Source organism: Aedes aegypti, chromosome 1 (assembly GCF_002204515.2).
Source record: "Aedes aegypti strain LVP_AGWG chromosome 1, AaegL5.0 Primary Assembly, whole genome shotgun sequence".
In the NCBI taxonomy this organism is placed as follows: domain Eukaryota; kingdom Metazoa; phylum Arthropoda; class Insecta; order Diptera; family Culicidae; genus Aedes; species Aedes aegypti.
The window spans coordinates 213,246,418-213,267,898 of record NC_035107.1 but is presented as its reverse complement, the minus strand read 5'-3'; the positions used below and the strand labels follow the sequence as shown (position 1 = coordinate 213,267,898).

General features: G+C 38.8%; 1 protein-coding gene across 4 annotated transcripts in view; it reads left to right on the top strand.

Moving 5' to 3' along the window:
• LOC23687627 (GIGYF family protein CG11148) overlaps positions 1–21,481 on the top strand; it is a 160,368-nt gene that overhangs the window by 8,430 nt on the left and 130,457 nt on the right. For 2 of the 4 annotated variants that reach the window (XM_021857488.1, XM_021857485.1), the window contains exons 1-2: positions 20,163–20,265; positions 21,091–21,278. The exons of the other annotated variants lie outside the window; for them this stretch is intronic. The gene's annotated coding sequence lies outside the window, so the exon portion shown is untranslated. Of the gene's footprint in view, positions 1–20,162; positions 20,266–21,090; positions 21,279–21,481 lie in introns of those variants that run through there. 4 annotated transcript variants of the gene reach the window in all.

Sequence of the window (21,481 nt, the reverse complement as noted above, 5' to 3'; positions counted from 1 at the left end):
AACTGCTATCTAATTACAATTTTTCCTCTTCCCCGATGGGCATAAGTACGTGACCGGTGCCGTTATTTATCTAGAAATATTAAGAGTATAGTGTGATTGCATATTGAAGATAGTAAAAAATTGAAACCCAAGCTCCATCAGAGTGCTTCTTTGTGCAATATCACTATCCTGATTGATCACAGAGTAGCAACTACGAAATGTATGTTCCATCAGTTGATTGAGGATTTGGTAACGTTATGGCAAGATTATCGAAAAATTATTCCTGAAACGTTGACAAAATACTCATTACATCCGATTTTGCAAGGATGTTTGTACACGGCCGTGCAGAAAAAAGTTTTCATACATTTACTCCATACTGCGACTTACGCCCCGCTTGATATAAAAATATAAACATACTTAGCAGCGAAAAAATGTGTTAGGTATCCTATAAGACGCTGCCACACACTTTCATCCCACGGCAATGTCAATAGATTTTAATAGGTTGAAGCTTTTTTTTTTGTGGGTGGTCATACTATCAGCTTATTACCTGCAGAATTTCAGTGCGCATATGCGCGCATCGTACCTTCGTGCTGTGCGTACACGAATTCTCTCTGCTCTTGGAAGTTTTCTTAAAAACTACCTAAAGCAATAAAACAGTACTTTTCAGTGCTACAAAAACAGTACTTTTCAGTGCTAAAATTAAAAACGGTACTTTTCAGTGCTACTAAAACAGTACTTTTCAGTACTATTTTTTCTACTATTGATCCCTTTACGATCCTTGTTTGAACCCGTGCCTTCGATTTTTCGTTGGACCCGTTGGCGAAAGCTAGCGGTGGTAATCCTTCTTGGACACCGTCTAGGGAAAAAACCTCTCGAAGGTTACGTCTTTCTCGTTTATTAACTAAACATGGTATCAACAACTAACAAAAGGAAGGGTGAATCTCTGAATTCACTACTTCCTTCCAAAAAAGTGGGTTTTAAAACTGTCACTACACGTGGCAAGACTGGAAGAAAGGACGTTTCCCCGGAATGCGAACTTTCTTACAAGGGTGAAATGAATAATTGTATCGAAATGAGCAATCAGTTCGATGCTCTAGACAATTTTTCCGAACACCAAATCGAAGCAGCCTCTAGCCCAGGCTCTTTGATTCAAGTGAGGAAGCAAAGAGTGCCGCCTATCGTGGTCAGTTGTTCCGAATTTGGGGGATTTAGGCAGGAGATCTTGAACTCCATTAGGGGAATCAAGGTTTCCTTCCAAATCGCAAAGAAAGGAGACTGTCGCGTTTTGCCGGAAACTCTTAAAGATCGTGAACTTCTTCTCAAATATCTTGAAGAGAAGAAGCACAAATTTTTTACTTATGACGACAAAACTGAACGTTTGTTCAAAGTTGTCTTGAAAGGTCTCTCAAGTGACAATAAATCACCTGAAGAGATCAAAAATGGAATAAATGATTTTCTTGGATTTTCCCCAGTCCAAGTAGTCCAAAGAGAACCCAATCTGGCATTGTTCGGAAAGGGCTTTCTCAAGAATTTTATTTAGTTCACTTTAACAAAAAAGAACTAAATAATATTAAAGCTTTAGAAAAAGCAAAACTTATGTTCGATGTCCGTGTGACATGGGAACATTTCCAGAAACCTGGAGGAAATTACCAGAACCCCACTCAGTGCCGTCGGTGCCAAAAGTGGGGTCATGGTACAAAAAATTGTCGCATGGATGCTAAATGCATGATTTTCGGAGGTTCTTCTCACGCCAAAGACGTCTGTCCAGTGAAGGAAGATACCACCAAATTCATATGCTGTAATTGCGGGGCTAACCATAAGTCCAATTTTTGGAATTGTCCTTCACGCAAAAGGGTCATTGAGGCTCGTGCCAGGCAGATGAAAGATAATATCCGTTACGATAACGGTCGTTTCCGAAATTTGCCTGGTAGAGTATCGAACAATGCTCATTTTTCAGTTAACGATCGCTTGATCATGAATCATACCCATCAGGAAGATCATAATCATGCTCATTCACAAACTAATTTTAATCCGTCGGGTAGCCGTTCGAATCTTTCAATTTCGAATGTATCTACCCACGGTAAATCCTTTGCCGATATGGTAGCAGGAAATTCGAACTCCTCCCCTGTTCGATCCGTGGGTACCCATTCTACTTGTTTCAAATCAAATGGAAAAAACCCTACTGCCACAGGTAACTCCGCTTCTTCGTCTACCGGAAATTCCAATGGGAAATCACATGAAATGTCTGCCTCTGATTTTAATTTTCTAACTGAACAATTGAATCTAATGATTGATGCAATGTTCAAAGCCACCACTATGACTGAAGCTTAGCTTAGACTGACTACACATATCAATGGTTGCTATTCCGTGATTGACCGAAGTCTGTGAAAATGCACAAAGAATCAACTAGAAGTTCGGCTGGGATTGGCCATAATCTTCTTCAGTGTGCATAATTCAGTTCCTCTATTTATACAGGGTCAATAACGGCGCCGGCCACGTCCTTGCAGTCAGGTGGGATTGGGGGAAGGAATGTTAGTGTGTAACCTTTGCTTTTTGGAGACCGTGTTTGCCTCTGCATCTCCACAAAGGTTACTGGGAGGGATGTTTGTTAATGGGGAGGATCGTTGGGTCATAGGATTCACTTTGATAAGCGATTAGACCATGATAAACAATGATTTGTGAGATATATACATGCTTATACGTAAATATAATATTTTCATTTGATATGAACAATTTCTATGTAGAGGAAAATTATGCCGACACTTGAGGTGACGAACCATTCAAAGTTTGTTGAACAAATACCTAAATGTAACATTCCTACAGCTGTCAGGACGAAAGCATGCACGGGTAGAAATCAGAATCCAAAAACAGGATTATGACTCATGATATCATGATTCCAGCGTGTTTTCGTCTTATGAAAATACACCATGATTTGGACTCATGATATCATGAGTCAGATTGCCGTAACGCAACACACGCGTTATGTTTTTTGTAGCTGATTGCTCGGAATCATGATTCAAATTCCAAAAATGCTGAGTCGCGCATCCGTTTATGATCGACAAAATAAAAAAAAAGTTAAAAATAGCATACATTGAGATTCGATCCAAGAACCTTCCGATTGTAAGCCACGTACTCTACCACGCAACCGCTTCGTCAACTTGAATTGTGAGTGATCGATACGAATGTGATGAAGCAAAGTGCGCCGCTTAGTGTTTTCACACTGGATGTTACGCTTATGAGGAATCATGATTATGACTCCAGGAACCATGATTTGTGATCCTGATATCATGACCTAACCAATTTATGAATTTCATGATTTGTAAATCATGGTGTGGGGATCAGATTTTTATCCGTGTGTGTTATTATATTTTACTCATTTGAAAAGAAACAAAAAACTCGATTGGTTGGGACATCATAGAACACTCTTATTCTTATGCCGACACTTACAGTGGCGAACCATCCAAAGTTTGTTGAATAAAGTGAACCTTTCGCAAGTCTACACTTGTAGTGTCGAACCATTTAAAGTTTTTTTAATTACAAAAATAAAGGTATATAAGAGGTGTTCTGAAAAAAATGTTAAACATAAATAAATCATGAATCAGAGTTTGTGTCGACACTCACAGTAACGAACCATCCATAGTTTGTTGAAAAATCACATTTACATCCCACCATTGTAACGATTGAATGTGCAGTCATACATATTTTATAGATTAGAAATAGTAACATGAAACGAGCTCACCAATTGATCCGTTATCCTTGACTGAGCAGCCACAATCCACTTTCGGCTTCACTCGTTTGCTCGGCTATAAAAAAGCACTCAGGAAAAAAAAAATAAAATAAGCGCGCGACCCAAAATGAATAAAAAAAAACTGTTCAGGCTTTCTTGACGCACTGCCCAGGAGCAAGCGTCAAGGTCGAAGGATTAAACAGAACTAACCGATCGCGGCACTTTTTCACTTTCTTCAACCGAACTCACCGATCACACCACTTTTTCACTTACGAGACCGACGCGCGACATGTTTGATCCTGCCCTCGTCGCTTGCCCCGGCAAAAGCAAGTGTCAAGGTCGAAAGATCAAACAGAACTCTCAAAGCCACCACTATGACTGAAGCAGTCAAAGTAGGTGTAAAATTTACAAATCAAATTGTTATTGGATTACGTTTTTCTAATGGATCCAAATAATAATTTAAATATTTTAAATTGGAATGCTCGTTCTCTGAATGGTAAAGAGGACGAGCTGTTTAATTTTCTTACGGTTAATAACGTGCATATAGCAGTTATTACCGAAACGTATTTAAAACCTGGATCTAAACTCAAAAGAGATCCTAACTTTTTTGTTTATCGTAATGATCGACTTGATGGGGCATGTGGGGGAGTTGCAATCATCATTCATAGGCGTATAAAACATCAACTGTTTTCATCATTTGAAACTAAAGTTTTTGAAACTTTAGGTGTTTCTGTTGAAACACAGTTTGGTAAATATACTTTCATAGCTGCCTATTTGCCTTTTCAATGCTCTGGGCAGCAAGTTAATTTGCTCCAAACTGACTTGCGTAAATTGACTCGCAATAAGTCAAAATTTTTTGTCATTGGTGACTTTAATGCCAAACATCGGTCATGGAATAATTCTCAAAGTAATTCCAACGGCAGAATTTTATTTGATGAGTGCTCTTCAGGATATTTCTCAATTCAATACCCTGATAGCCCCACATGTTTTTCCTCTTCTAGAAATCCATCTACGATTGATTTGGTCTTAACCGACTCTAGTCATCTTTGTAGCCAACTGATTACTCATGCTGATTTTGATTCTGATCATGTCCCTGTTACATTTCAAATATCCCAAGAAGCGATTCTCAATCCTATCAGCTCCACTTTCAATTATTTACGAGCCGACTGGAATATATATAAAACGTATGTTGACTCCAATCTTGATGTTAACATTTCTTTAGAAACTAAACTTGATATTGACAATGCTCTTGAAACTTTAACAAATTCCATTGTTGAAGCCCGGAGCATTGCAATTCGAAAATGTGAAGTAAAATTTGAATCCGTGATTATAGACGATGATCTTAAACTCTTGATCCGTCTTAAAAACGTGAGGAGAAGGCAATTTCAACGCACTCGCAATCCTGTTATGAAAATTATATGGCAGGATTTGCAGAAAGTAATCAAGAAACGTTTTGCTCAATTAAGAAACAAAAATTTTGAAAATAAAATTTCTCAATTGGACCCTGGCTCTAAGCCCTTTTGGAAATTATCTAAAATCTTGAAAAAACCTCAGAAGCCAATACCGGCATTGAAAGAGGAAAAGAAATTATTACTAACTAATTGCGAAAAAGCTCAAAAACTTGCTATGCAGTTTGAAAGTGCGCACAATTTTAATTTAGGACTTACTAGTCCAATTGAAAATGAAGTTACTCAGGAGTTCGAAAATATTCTCAATCAAGAGAACGTTTTCGAAAATGCCTGGGAGACTGATTTGGAAGAAGTGAGAACTATTATTAAAAAATTCAAAAACATGAAAGCTCCTGGCGATGATGGAATTTTCTGCATCCTCATCAAGAAACTTCCAGAAAGTAGCTTATCATTTTTAGTTGATATATTTAACAAATGTTTTCAATTAGCATATTTTCCTGACAAATGGAAAAATGCTAAGGTTGTTCCAATTTTAAAACCAGACAAAAATCCCGCAGAAGCTTCTAGCTATCGTCCAATCAGTTTGCTTTCCTCCATCAGTAAACTTTTTGAAAAGGTTATTTTGAACAGAATGATGGCCCATATCAACGAAAATTCAATTTTTGCCAATGAACAGTTCGGATTCCGCCATGGACATTCGACCACTCATCAACTTTTACGTGTAACAAATTTGATCCGTTCCAACAAATCTGAAGGCTACTCTACTGATCTTGCTCTTCTAGACATAGAAAAAGCATTCGACAGTGTTTGGCATGAAGGTTTGATTGTAAAACTGAAAAACTTTAATTTTCCAACATACATTGTTAGAATAATTCAAAATTATCTATCAAATCGTACACTTCAGGTTAATTATCAGAACTCCAGATCTGAAAGACTTCCTGTAAGAGCTGGTGTTCCCCAAGGCAGCATTTTGGGACCAATATTATACAATATTTTCACATCTGACTTACCTGAGTTACCTCAGGGATGTCACAAATCTTTGTTTGCGGATGACACAGGCCTCTCCGCCAAAGGACGAAGCCTGCGTGTCATCTGTAGTCGATTGCAAAAAAGTTTGGATATTTTTTCTTCATACTTGCAAAAATGGAAGATTTCTCCTAATGCTTCCAAAACTCAACTAATAATATTCCCACATAAACCAAAAGCTATTTATTTGAAACCTTCAAGTAGACATGTTGTCACGATGAGAGGGGTTCCAATAAATTGGTCAGATGAAGTTAAGTATCTAGGGCTCATGCTAGATAAGAATTTGACTTTCAAAAATCACATTGAGGGCATTCAAGCCAAATGTAACAAATATGTAAAATGTCTCTATCCCCTTATTAATAGAAAATCAAAACTTTGTCTTAAGAACAAGCTTTTGATATTCAAACAAATTTTCAGGCCAGCCATGTTGTATGCTGTACCAATATGGACTAGCTGTTGTAATACCAGGAAGAAAGCTCTGCAGAGAATTCAAAATAAAATTTTGAAAATGATTCTGAGGCTTCCTCCCTGGTATAGTACCAATGAGTTACATAGAATATCCAATGTTGAAACATTGGAACAAATGTCAAATACAATCATTAATAATTTCAGGCAAAAATCGTTACAATCTTCTATTGCCACGATTAATGCGTTATATGTTTAGGTTAAGTTAGGTTAAGTATATTAAAAACGTTTTTTTTTTCTCTTATAAGCAGGTGAAATCAACTCACCTGTAAAAAAAAAAAACTGAACTGCTACGGCAAATGAAATGTAATATGTAATGTTAATTAAATCTTAAATTTGTTTTACCAAATTAGGATGATAGTGTTGTCTAATAACACAGAACACCTAGATATAAGAAATGAATGTAATGTTTGGAATGATACTAATGATACTAATAAAGAAAAAAAAAAACCTGCAGAATTTCATCTGAATCGATTGGTTGACAGCTGTGGCATTGCAGTAGGGGTAAAGTGGGTAGCGTCTAATAGGAGCCCAGACTGTATGACCTTTTTTAAGAATAATACAGTATATTTTAAAATGCAAAATGTCAACTTTAGCAAAGAAATTTCTCTGTCAACAACTATGGAAGGGCTCTGATTATAATTTTATTATGTTACCCGACATATGTCGATTGCTCCATTTAACACGTTACCTCAATGCTGTTGTTAAGTTCTAATAGCCTTACATGCTGTTGTATTGTTCTTTTTTGCTGTAAAGCATTTCAAAAGTTCCAGAACATTTTATGAATTAGAGAGAAGAATGTCACTGAAATTTCTCGAAAATTGTGCTGAATAACTGTTATAGTGTTATAACATTTAAATAAACTGTTGTAGTGCTCTAAAATTTATGTCCTAATGTTCAATGAAACGTTTCAAAGCGTTACTGACAGACAGGCAATTCTGGGATTTTATAAATATTAATAAACATAAATAAAAAATAGACCATCCTGTCCCACTGTGCGACGGCGGCGTAGAACTAAAACCACGACAAACGACGGAGGAGCACTAAACACTCGCGGGGCTGCTACGACGACTTCTTGCTGTTCCTGGTTGGTGCAAAAACGAAAAATGTGATGCGTGAACTTTCCGAGACCCTTCCCTCTGCGGTGAATGCAAAAATCGCGAAAAATGCGTTTAGGGGTTTTTTATTTGCTTATTCGGCGAGTCATCTGTTGATAGTCGGTTGACATTTCCGGTATCTCGTGAATCATTATTCACGATCCGGATGGTATTTTGCGATTATGCTGATCAATTCATTAGCATTCGCATTGCTTTGAAGAAACTAGTATTGGGTGTTTTTTTTGGTTTCGTGCATTCTCTTTTGCTATTATTTTCTAGGTTAGGCAAATGTCAGAATCGCGTTAGCCATAGCATGCAGCCCACTGTGCGAGAAACAACTTCCCGGAACTGAGCCCAGATTGTGGGTGGGATGCATTTGGGCGATAAGTGAGTGAAAGTGGTTCCGGGTGTGTTCGAAGTGGTCCAGGAACCTAGTGCTAGTGTCAAAAGGAAAATTTAGGACGTGGACGGCAAGAAGTTTGACAGCTAGATCGTGTTGTGGGACACCACTAAAGCAATTTTTCGCACACAAACACGCCGTGACGTCATGTTATGTGTTGGTGTTGTTGGGTGGTACAGTGGTAGATGGCTGCTTTTTGGTGGTCACATTTTTATACCAATTTTGCAAGTAATATTTTTGAGGGTATATAATATTGACAGTTTATTGATGTATTAAAGCTATAAAAATGAACATTTAAAAAATTATAATATTTGATATGAATAATCACCATTTGAAAAATAGGACCTTTACAATAATAACGCTCTTGGCTGCGTTCGGTTGGGCATCACGTTAGATATAGGCTTCAGCGGAAGAGTCTTTTAAATCTGTGTAGACATTGGGTTGGAAGAAGCCATCTCTCTCACTCGGTGAAGAACAGAACGAGAGAGTGTGTGCGCGAGTGACGATCCACAAACAGAAAGCCGATCGAAAGTCTGACTATGCAACGATCGCCGGAAAAAAAATGAGTCAGTCAATCGGTTATAGTTAAGAGCAACGGACGTGTTGCGATGGTCCGGTAGAGGATGCTTAACATCCTCTAGTCTACAGGATACGACAGAACCTATTATATTTCCCTCCGTGCAAAGGAAGTTTCTACGAGAATCATACCAAGTAAGAGAGCATCTCACTCCAAGTCATGTGCAATATCAATGGAGGTAACTTGCTGACAGAAAATTAGCCAGGCGGAATGAGTACTTCGAAACCTTATTAAATGGAAGGAACGCTAGCACGTCTGAGAACATTTTAGACATTAGTGAGAGTTTATAGAAGCCACTAGAGAGTTAAAGAAAGGTGGAAGCAGCATTTCGCCGAACACCTGAATAGTTCTGAGGGAACAGGCGTGGAGGCAATATGAGAAAACACTGGTCCTTTAATTTCAATTTAAGAATAACAAGGCAGTATAAAAGGGTATAAAGCGGAACTTATCTAGATAGAATTCTCGCGAAACATTACTAAAGGACCTATCTAACATTGAGAGGCTATCTTTGTTTACTTTCTCTTTCATTAATAACTGAGTCACATTAAACTCTTCTGTGGCGTTTTTTGTATGAAACGCTAGTCAAGGAAATTGACTTTCGATCTATAGTGAAAAACTTCCCAAAATCTTTAGTGTTCCACTGTTATAATCGAAAGAGAACGAGAGAGGAGAGAATCTCTCATTTGTACATAGGTCCTTTAGTAATGTTCCGCGAGAATTTTCGCATACTCTGAGATAACGCCCTAAAAGCCATTGGTAACCACGTGTGTAGGTCGTTGTTTCTGAGCAAATGAAAGAATAAGCACCCAAACCAACACCACGGACAGATAGATAATGGTCTTTTCTTCCCCATAGCGTTGTTAAATAACATGAAAATACATTCAAATGCTCAGAAACAATGAGCTACACACATGGTTACCAATGGCTTTTAGGGCGAGATCAGAAGTTATGCGAGAATTAGAGAAATTGTTCGCTTATCTGCTTCGGCCGATAATCAGAATATGGGTGGTAGAATAGCTACTGGTCGAGTGGAAGCAAGTAGTCATATGTCCTATCTACAAAAATAGCTACACGTTAGAATTTGAGTACAGTCGAATTTTGTTCGTTGCACTATCTTTAAAAGGGTTACGTTTTAATTAGGCTCACGTTAGTTGGGCTATAGCCCACCTAAAACAACGGCAAACGTCGTTTTCTGACATAAGACACAATTTATCAATGTTGGTAGCTCTGTTTTTCTTTTGTTCTATGTTATTTTACAGCTCAAAACTCAGCCCAATTAGTGAAAGTCTTTCACTAAGTGGGTTACAGGTTTAGTGCAACGAACGAATGTTGACTGTACTATCACTATTCTAAGTGCCGCCTACAATGTGCTATTCCAGTTCGTGAGAAGTTGTCAAGCCGGCTTCGTGAACGACCGCTGGACGACGGATCAGTTCTTTACAGTACGGAAAACCTGTCAAAAATGCCGGGAATAGGCCTTTTCATGTGACAGGTCCGTCTATGCATTTGTTTACATCGGTGGAGGACCGGCGCAAACACGAGGCTGTCATTTCCATAGAAGAACTGTCAAAGTGCTTCCCGATCAGCTGATTTAGAACGTCATGTGAATAGGCCTATATCAGGACCCTACGCATAACCTGTTCATTGAGTTCAGAGCAGCATATGACAGATCATGGACGAAAACAGTTTTCCCGAAATGCTCACAAGACTAAGAGAGCGACCGTAGACGATGTGCAGAGTGATGTGAAGGGTGAAAACTGGAGCTTGAATCCCGGTCATGGTCTTTTTACCCCATTCATTGAGACATTCTTTTATATGATATGATTAGTTTTTCAGACCCTAGTCAACAGGAATCGAACGAAATAAATATATGAATTCATTAACCATTAACAGCTTACATGTTGCTTTAGTCAATGAATTACAAAAAATGCCCAAAGATCGAACATCGCATCGCAACCTGATGATAGTTAATTCACGCATGACACATCAACCAATGAATGAAAATCGGGATTGAGTTTAAGATATGTATAGTCATCATGTTCTGGAAATTAAAAATCCAAAATTTTCATACAGGTATGTTTTTCGGAGAGAACACTCCCTAAAAATAGTAATTTTCAATAACCTCGAAGCACAAATCTCAACCAAACTATGTTAAAACTTGCTCCAATCATGAAATTGTGTTCGACAAAAGTTCGTAAAATTGAGTCAACTACTATGTAGAGGTATTTTCGATCATTTTTGGTGTTCCGTTCGATAGTTATAAATTTTTAAAGCTTTTTAAAGCTTGAAAAACACATAATTGATTTGAAGCACACCTAAATTATCTCCAAAATGACAGACACTTTGACCAGAAGTTCATTTTGGCATTAAAAATCAAAGTATTGGTTGACTGGGGAATTTCCAGACAAATGAATAGGTCTATTGGTTACCCTTACCGAACAATCCCGTCGGGGGCTTAGATAAGATGATAGACTTTCGTGTCTGTTGTACAATATGGCACTAGAGGGTGTCATGCGGAGAGCCGGGTTTAGCAGCCGAAGTACGATTTTCACAAGGTCCAGTCAATATGTGGACTTTGCTGGAAAACGGTGGCAAATATGTACACCCGCCTGAAACGCGAAGTAACAAAATTTGTCGAAACAAAGTACATGCTGGCAGGCTAAACTGAACGCGAGAGGACTCGCCTAGGAACTAGATTTAAGAAAAACGGGGATAAATTCAAGGTGGATTCATGGTGACGGCTGATAATAGGTAACACACGGTGCCCCGACAGACCGCTATTATAAAAAAATGGCCCATATAATCTGAGCACTGCGCTCGATTCCTGAGGTCATTCTGCACCTCTGGGCTAGTTAAAAACAAATCCTTAGGAGGAATCTCAAGAAATCTTGAGATTTGAAGTTTTTGACTTAAAAATTCAATATAATCCATATGAAAATTTTGCAATAGCATTGAATAATAACCTACAAAAACTCCCAAAAAGTTGGCCAAATTGTTCTCAACTAGTATAAAATTGATACCATTGTTATAATTAGAAATATTTACAACTGTATTAATGTACCGGAGTGGCTTAAGTATGTTTTTTTTCATAGTTAAGGGTAAATTATGTATTTTGGACAAGCTAAGGATATGTCTGGAAACAACGATCGATTAACTACTTTAGATATTAATATCAGGGTGGCCACCGAACCGGGAAAAACGGGAAAAGAGGGAAAAAGACGGGAATTTGAATCCATCGGGAAAAAGACGGAAAAAACCGGGAATTTGAGCTGGTCACCGGGAAAACCATTTTGAACGAAGATCTTCAAGCTCTAAATTTACAAACCACCAAATATAAGCATTAAGCATCTGTATTGTTGGAAAAATAAAATTTAAACATTTTTTATTCAATTTCTCGTAGAAATAGTCTACTTTGCTTCACTAAAGTTCTTAGAACTGTTTCAAATTGATTGGTAATGTTTCGAAATCGTTTGTTTTTTTCTCTCACTTGATTTTTTCACTAACTTATGACTCAAAGCTTTGAATTAAAGTTTAAAAACTTCTGGCAGAATTAAACCTTGAACATATTGGATTCATAACTTTCTTAAGTTACTTTAGTTTAGTGGGGCTTTGTTTCATCCTCATCATTTGCTTTGGTGAACTTTTCTTTTTTATGAAGAAAAAAATCGAAAGATTATAGATTGAAACATTTGAAATAGTATAATAGGATGCACAAGAGGGGCATTTCTATATAAATGAAAATGGAATGGTATTCGTATGTCACGAGTTGGCTTCAGAACGGGACGACTGATTTGTACATTTTTTCACTTTTGTTGTCCTCAAGAGCTCCGACGTGTTTGAGTGGAATAATATTTTTGAAAATCGTCCAAGAAAGTTGAGAAAACGGGAAATGTAAATTTGACATAATCTTCGGTATTATTTTCAACGCCTCTACCCAGTAGGCCGGGCAATACAACGTTTGCCGGGACTGCTAGTTGTTGAAGCGAATCGAAAGTGCCAAGAGTAGAAACCATCCTATTGGCACAATTGAGGGGATTAGAAGCAAATGGCTGTAAGTGACAGAAACCTAGTTTTTTTTTACTTATCTCGTTTATTTGGTAGGCTCGGGCGCCGTAGCGCATAACAGAGCCGAAATATTTTCTTTTTTTACATTATTTACATTTTAAAATTTGTATTCATTTTAAAAACTATGTTAGTTTGGTGAGGTTTTAAGATTAGGGAATACATTTGTACAACAGGAAAGGAAAGGAGTTTTCGGGATTTCTTATGCTACTTAGACTACTAAGCTGATGAAGCTTGAAGGGACAGGATGTCCAGATCTGTAACGAATCTAAACAAAAACGGTTTGTGGGAGACACGACAAAAAGATGACAATTTGAAGGGGAAAAAGAGAGCCGGAGAACAAACGACAATCAAACTCGGATATTGATACGCTTCACAAACAGATAGATAAAATTCATATATTCTAAATCAAGACCCGCCAACACTTCCCTGGCAGGCTTCTGCTGTTTTTCTCGGATCCGGAGAGTTTCAGTCAGCTCAGATCAGATGTCACGATGCTCACCGCATCCTCAGACATTATGTTCGATATCCTGGTAAGCCACGCCGCAAACACAGAGATTGCTTTCTGAGAGCCCAATACGGTGGGTATGCGCATTTAATGAATAGTGATTGGACATAAGCCGACACATGACACGAATGAAATCACGGCTCATACCCAACCCCTTAAACCATGGTTTTTTCGACACTTGTGGAAATATGGAATGCAGCCATCTACCCATTTCTGTTGCCAGCTGATCAAGGTCTCCCGACGGGCCAATGCAAAAAATTCATCGAAGGCGATTTGACGCTCGTAAACATCGCCTTCTTTAGCGCCTACCTTAGCCAGAGAGTCCGCTTTCTCATTGCCCGGAATGGAGCAATGGGAAGGGACTCAAGCTAGGGTAATAGTGTAAGAGCGATTTGACAAAGCATTCAAAGCTTGGCGTATTCTATTCAGGAAGAACGCTGAGTGCTTCACCGGCTTCATTGATCGAACAGCCTCCAGAGAGCTTAGACTGTCAGAAAAAATGAAGAAGTGCTCGGGTGGGAGAGAACTGATGTACTCTAAGGTGTAATGTATAGCTGCTAGCTCAGCAACATATACAGAACATGGCTTTTGAAGCATGAAGGAGGCGCTATGAAAAACGTTGTAAACACCGAAACCAGTGATATCATCCATTTTTGACCCATCAGTGAAGAACTGTCGGTTCTCGCTGACATGCCCGAATTTACTTGCAAACATGGGAGGGATAAACTTTGAACGAAAGTGATCTGGTATACCATGGATATCTTGCTTCATGGACAAATCAAATACTACAGAGGAACAGTCGAAGTCTAGGAAGTTGTCACGATTGGTACCAAGTAACACAGCTAGTTATATATGAGTAAATAATTCAGGTTTTGAACATATTCCGTTGTATTTTTTCAGCAGTATTTACTTTACATCTAACGCTTGTAAAGCTAAAACAGCGCAAAAAATGGCGGCTTATATAACATCTTATAGGTCTGACAACTATTAATGATGACATACAATTAACGATTTATAAACATATTCTCAACATAATAAAGAAGAGTTTATGAGCTGTGATGATCATTTGTTCTAATTAGGCTATTTTTTAGCACAAAATACTCACAAATCAAGTGTATACAGCGACATATTTCATTTGTTGTAATTGAGCTATTTTAAAGTGAAAACCAAATATATATGACACAATATGATCAGTTTATAATGCAGGCAAATGTTTTGGTTGTTATGGCGTTATTTGTACGTTATATAACTTGAAAGACACACTTGTATCACAAAATATCTGATCAGAATGTCCAATGTCTAAATACATGCAAAACAAAGGAACTAACAGCAAAAAAAAAAACAAAATTGTCTTTAAAAACATGGCTATCAGAACCTGAAAAATGTTAAGAAATAAATGAAATATGATTATCATCAAGATGAAGAAAAGTGAAAATGGATCATATCCAGTGGCATTTGGGAAGTTTAATATGCGATTCAAAATTTATAGTGAAACTTTCATTTTCACTCATCAATTTTTCATGGGCTATTATAATAATCAATGTATGTAATACAAATCCTTCAAAACTGTGCTGTTTTGTGGAATTCGCTCCAATTCTCGCTAGAAAAATATTATGGCTGATTGTTAGTTGAGCCTACAGCACCGTCCGAAAATATTCGAATGATTCAATTATGTTTTCAAACTTTATTATTGATCTGATCACATTGCTCACACTCCAAATTGTTACTCAATTTTGATATACCTCATGTCAAGATTGCGCAATTAATGGATTTGAATCTTGATTTCTAACCAAATTAATCTGGTTAATATGATCGATATGCGGCTATATGCTAAGATGATTCAAATTTTCGACCGGTACTGTAATCTGGATTATTAATTTGACAAAATGTGAAATGTCTTTGTTTTGGTTCGTAAATAAGTTTAAATAACGTTGTAATAATGTCTAAAGTGCATCTTAACTATAGGTTCTTGATTATATTCTAATAACGTTTAAAATACATCTTGAGAACATATTTTCAACATACTCTAAAAAAATCCTTTTGTTTTTGTTCTTCGATGATAGTTGTAACACCCAAATAACTTAAATATAGCTTATTGCTATGTGGATAGATTTTCATCTTTCAAACGTTAAACATCGGTTTACGAATATCAACAAGTAAAATTGGCAGTAATGGTGACGGACATAACTCGCGCTGTAGTATTTTTTTATTCAGACAGTATTCATAAATTTGAGGCATATTCGACTACAATGATTGTAGCTTACATAGAGGAAAAAGTTGCTTTATGAGCATGAGCATAAGCATAGATGACCGCACAATTCGTAGTTGCTACTCCGTGATTGACCAGAGCAATCGTAGTTGCACAGGGATTTAATGAATGGGGCTTGGGATTAGCTTATCATTCCTCAATGTGCACAAATCGAGAGCTCAAATTTACAAAGGAAAAAGTAGTTTTATATTATTAAATACTAGTGAAAAATTTATCATTGGGATATTGTGTTTCCAGCTACAAGCGCAAGTTTGAAATTATGTTGATTCCGGTAACAAACAGGTGCCCGTTGTATACAATACGCTCGGAACTATGTGATGTGCCAATCACGGTGCTAAAATAATCGGGAAGTGACGCTTTTGGTGTATATTTTTCTAGGCAGATGTAGCAACATTCATAAATTATATCTCTAAAACATCCAATCCAAGTAGAAGAGGCAAACGAAGCTGGCAGAATTTGAGTTCACCGTGAAACATATTTAATTTGCCTATTCGCTGTACTCTTTGCTACCACATCTCTTTCACTCTTTAATGGGTTTTCGTTCTGTTTTTAGCAGTTTCTGAGTGTTTTATACCCTTACCGTTGATAATATCAAGCCGATTGATCTTGTTTGTCATTATAAAGTTTTATATATGTTTGTAGAGCGTTAAATTAACCAGGACCGGTAGTCACTTTTGGATTAACTGTTTTAAGGTGATTTGTTTTCCGATAGCTATTTTTTAGCTTTTATATAGCACAAGATGTTATGATTTCACCATTTTAACACTTATATGACAATATCTGCTATCTGTTATTCGAAAAGATGTTTTCGGTGTTACTTGGGGTGTTAACCGAAGATGGGCTGACCTCCAGCGTCATGTACCAGTAGTACACACTCATGAAACGAGTTTGAGGGTTATGTTCAAGCAGCTTTTCGAAGTTTTCAATAACCAATGGATTGAGAATCTCGCAACGGATAAGGAACCTGCGTGTTAACTCCGCGAAACGATCTGTCAGGGGCTGTACTCCTGCAAGTACCTCTAAACTCATTGTGTGAGTCGAGTTCATGCAGCCTAGCGCGATGCGAAGACAGCGATACTGAATCCGCTGAATCTTCAGCATATGTGTTTACGCCGCGGATTGAAAACAAAAGCTACCGTACTCTAAGACCGACAAGATGGTTGTTTGGTACAGCTTGATCAGATCTTCCGGATGGGCTCCCCACCATGTTCCGGTTATAGTTCGCATGAAGTTGATTCGTTTTTGGCATTTCTGTGTCAGATACGCAATGTGTTTCCACCAGGTGCATTTGGCGTCGAACCAGACCTCGAGATATTTATAAGACATGCTATGAGTGATTGTCTTACCCATGAGTGTAAGCGGAAACTTGGCAGGTTTGTGTTTCTTTGAAAAGACAACCATCTCAGTTTTCTCCGTAGAGAATTCGATACCCAGCTTTAAGGCCCAAGTAGACAAATTGTCCAGAGTATCTTGTAAGGGTCCTTGTAGTTCGGCTGCTGTTGATCCTGTGACAGAAACAACACAGTCGTCTGCAAGCTGTCTTAACGAGCAATTTTCCATGAGACAGTCATCAATGTCTCTCACAACAAATTGTACAAAAAAATGTTCAAAATTGATGAAAGGCCACTTGCGTGGAGTTTGTCGGAAAGGACATCAACACAAACTGAGTCAAAAGCACCCTTAATATCCAAAAACACTGAACCCATCTGCTCCTTTTTGGCAAAGGCAAGTTGAATTTCAGAAGAAAGCAGCGCAAGACAGTCGTTCGTTCCTTTGGCTCTGCGAAAACCAAACTGCGTATCTGACAGCATGCCATTCGATTCAACCCATTTATCCAGTCGAAAGAGAATCATCTTCTCTAACAACTTGCGAATACACGACAACATCGCAATTGGACGGTACGAATTATAGTTCGACGCGGGTTTCCCAGGTTTTTGGATGGCTATTACTCTCACCTGCCTCCAGTCATCCGGAACAATGTTACACTCCAGAAAGTGATTAAACAAGCTCAACAGGCGCCTCTTCGCGACGTCAGGAAGGCCCTTAAGCAAATTGAACTTGATTCGATCCATTCCTGGAGCGGAATTGTTACATGAAAGGAGAGCAAGTGAGAATTCAACCATCGAAAACGGTCTATCCATGGCGTCCCTATCCAACGGAAATTCTCGACGCACGCGATCAACAGGAACGGAATCCGGACAAACTTTCTTAGCGAAATCGATAATCCACCGAGGAGAGCTCTCTTGATCTTCATTAACTAACGATGTATTACGCATTCTTCTTCCGACGGTCCAAAGGGTTCTCAACGAGGTCTCACGCGATAATCCTTCCACAAAATGACGCCAATAACCGCCTTTCTTCGCTTTAACCAAGCTTTTAAACCTGCGTTCAAGGGAAGAATAGCGCTCATAGTTGTCAATTGAACCACGTTTCCCAAAGTCTTTAAACGCGGCGGATTTCTCGCGATAGAGTTCCTTACACTCGTCATCCCACCACGGATTGGGAGGCTTCTTACGAACCGACGGACCTGGCACAGGACGGCGTTGTGCTTGAAGCGCGCTGTTGAGAATCAACTCGGATAAAAATTGATACTCTTCCAACGCAGGAAGTACTTCTACCACTTTTTCTCCATCAATGATCGCATCCACGTACTTTCTCCAGTCTATGTGCTTTGTGAGGTCGTATGCAAGATCGATGGATAAAGACTGTTGTGTTCCATTGGAAATTGAAACTACGATCGGCAAGTGATCGCTACCATGGGTATCCTGGATTACCCTCCATGAACAACCCAGCGATAACGAGGTCTAAACGACTATCCCTAGGACTTCCATCTTGAGCTGGAGGTGCCACTCGTGTAACTTCGTGTAACTTGAGAATTGTCATATTGAAGTCGTCGCAGAGGTCATATATCAACGTTGATCGATGGTCGTCATACGGTTCCCCCCAGCCTGTTCCGTGGGTGTTGAAATCTCCAATTAACAACCGTGGTTCAGGCATAACTGAGCAGATGTGTGAGAGATCTCTGCGAGATATCGCCGATCTCGGAGGAAGATATATGGAGGCGACACTGAGGCTTTTGCTTTTTGATAGTCACCTGACATGCAACGACTTCAATGCCTGTCATCGGCGGCAGATCGACTCTGTAGAACGAGTGATGCTTTTTGATGAATGGGCAAATTGACAACGCGATTTCGTTCGTGCATTATTTTTACTTATTTTTAAGTCTTTGATATCACCTGCAACAGCTAGATTATCGTTACTGAGTCGAGCACGACCTAGAAATCAATAAACAGATTTGAGTCCCGAAAAATCAAAATTAAGTAAACGGTTGCTGGTATATAGAGTGGAAGTCCTAGTGATGTTGATACTTAAGTAGTACTTATTGGGGATTTGTTTGAAGTTGTTAAAGACTTTGTCAATCTTTCAACACTTCCCGTGTTGTTATAATCCAGTTGTGGCTTAGAATTTTGAACAGGATATTTTTCATGTATAATGCTGAGGGCAATACTCGGTGGGAAACTAGCGGTAAACATCAAGAGTAGTACCAGATGTACAAAGAAGCCAATTTTAGTTTTTTTGCTAATTAGTAATATCCAGCATTGAATGTTCCACGTTTATCGGATGTAATATTAATTGTATATTGAAATTTGTTTTTTAAATTACATTTTATGAAACTAACCCTACTGGGGTATGCTGCAAGAATGTCGGACAACAATTCCGCAAAGATTGCTATAACGGGAGGGGTGGAGTGCAGCGAGGTAGGCTGGTGGATCAAATGCACCAGGATTCGACGAGCGTGGATCAGAACAGACGATGGAAATATGTGGCCCCGAACCGAGATTTTGACGTCGGACAATTGAATGGCTGTATCTGTATGCTGAGAGAATCACTTCAACCAAGTATTACAATATTGTACTAATTCGGATCATGAGCAAAGTTGTCAAATCATAAAAAACGCTGATTTCTGTTTATGTAACGAATCGATAGAAATCGCTGTGCCCTGTGTACACTGAAAGTCGAAATTTTAGAGAAAGTGAAAACTCCATGCAGAAAGGTAGAAGCCTAAAACCTGAAGGAATCGCTAAATTTGCTGAATTGCCATGAGAGGAATACCAAAAAGACTTTCCTTGAAAATTCTTGAAGCAATCAATGGATGATTCTGGAAGAATATCTGAACTAACTCCAAGAGAGGTCCCTGAAGAAATTCTTGACGAATTACAGAAGAAATTATTAGAGTTGCAGGTATTCTTTGAAGGAACTTGATCAGTAGGTAGATAACCTACAACAATGGCCATGTTGATTGTATCCACAAACAATCCAAAGACTCGCAATATGTAACGCATGTTCTGTCCTTGCCATCGAGCACAATTACCCACCGTTCACTATCAGTTGCTCACGGTAGTCGTAGTCGTACGACGAATTACGGCCCCATATACCGACGATGTTGGGCTACGTGCTAGCACATCTACAGCAACGTGCTCGAACATCGCTCTCGCTGTAGTAGAAATGTGTATGGCGAAGAACCACAACAACAGGAAAGAGCATTATAGCAGCTAGCAGCAGCAGCAGCATACACTCTACCACCTCATCTCGGCCTCTGATATGTGTGACTCGGTTGAGGTGCTGCTACAGTGTTATAGATATGACATAAGCCAAGGTAGTAAGCAGCTGCTTGTCCACTCTGTACCACTTAGCTCGTATGCTCGTTTCGCGTTTAGTGTTTCTCACGGGATATTTAGGATATTAGTAAGTACCTCAAGCTAGTAGCTACCTATTTTTTGGCTGAAGATTGTCCCCGGATACTGGTGGCTACCAATTCCACCTCCCAGAAACCAGGACGACGGCCCGATGACGAATGGGGAAAGACCCTCCGGGTGCGCTGCATTCCATCATCGGTTCGTTGCCATCCAGTCTTCCTCATCCTTCCAAAGACACGGATGGGTGATGAGGCGTGAAACGCGAAATGTGTGTATGATATTGTCAGGCTATTTTTAATTCCATGTCGGTTCAAAGCGGATGGACAAACACAGAATATGTACGGTTATAGAAGCACCAGGCACCTGCCACCGCTGGCAGATAGTCCGGCAAACAGGTACCCCATTATGCTCGTCGCCAGTTCGCACGTTCGCACACACTGTTCTAACGCATGCGGAAACGTCGAAACGGGCTTCGAAGATGCTGGGATTTTGTTTATCTTCAAAAATCGTCGAACCCCTCTCTCTCTTGATCGAAATTGCTTGAATTCGTAATGAATGGCCAACGACTTGTGGTGTAGCTTGTAGCGTGAATGCACGATCCATCGTCCTTGGCTGAAGCGATCTCGCTTCGATGGTGTTGAAACTGTTGTTTACTTTTTGGCCTGCACAAAAAAAAATATGTTGGAGGCCGTTTGGCGTAAGATATTACGCTGGATGTTGTAACGAAGGCGAGATGTCATTGTTATTGATGATCGTGAATGTGAAAACCTACCGAAAAATTAGTTTAAATTAAGGTTTATGATTTTGAACATTATTGTAAACAACGCTGAACAGCCAAACTAATGATCCATTTGATTTCTCTTTTTTCTTTTAGGTGAGTTTTCCAGTTTTTGGTCGGAATAAGTTGACGATATCATCAGAAGCATAAGTGTGAACCTGGTGGATAACTTATACAGGTGCTCGAAATTCGGAAAAGTTTGTGCAAATCAAAGGGGATAAACCTAGTGTTTTAGTGTGCAATCATAAGTGGATATTATTCGAGTTCGAGTTGAAGGAACTAAGGTGAGTGAAACTAACATATTACGATTGCCAAAGGATAGTGCTAGAAGTAGTTTATGCGATGTTGATACTACGAAACCATCGTAGTACACGATCCAGTCGATTTGTTTGTCCCGGGTGTAAAGTCAAAATATGAATTATCTACGAACCAATCAGTTTGTTTGTTTCGCGATCCAATCAATCGGTTATCGGTCGCACATATCGAT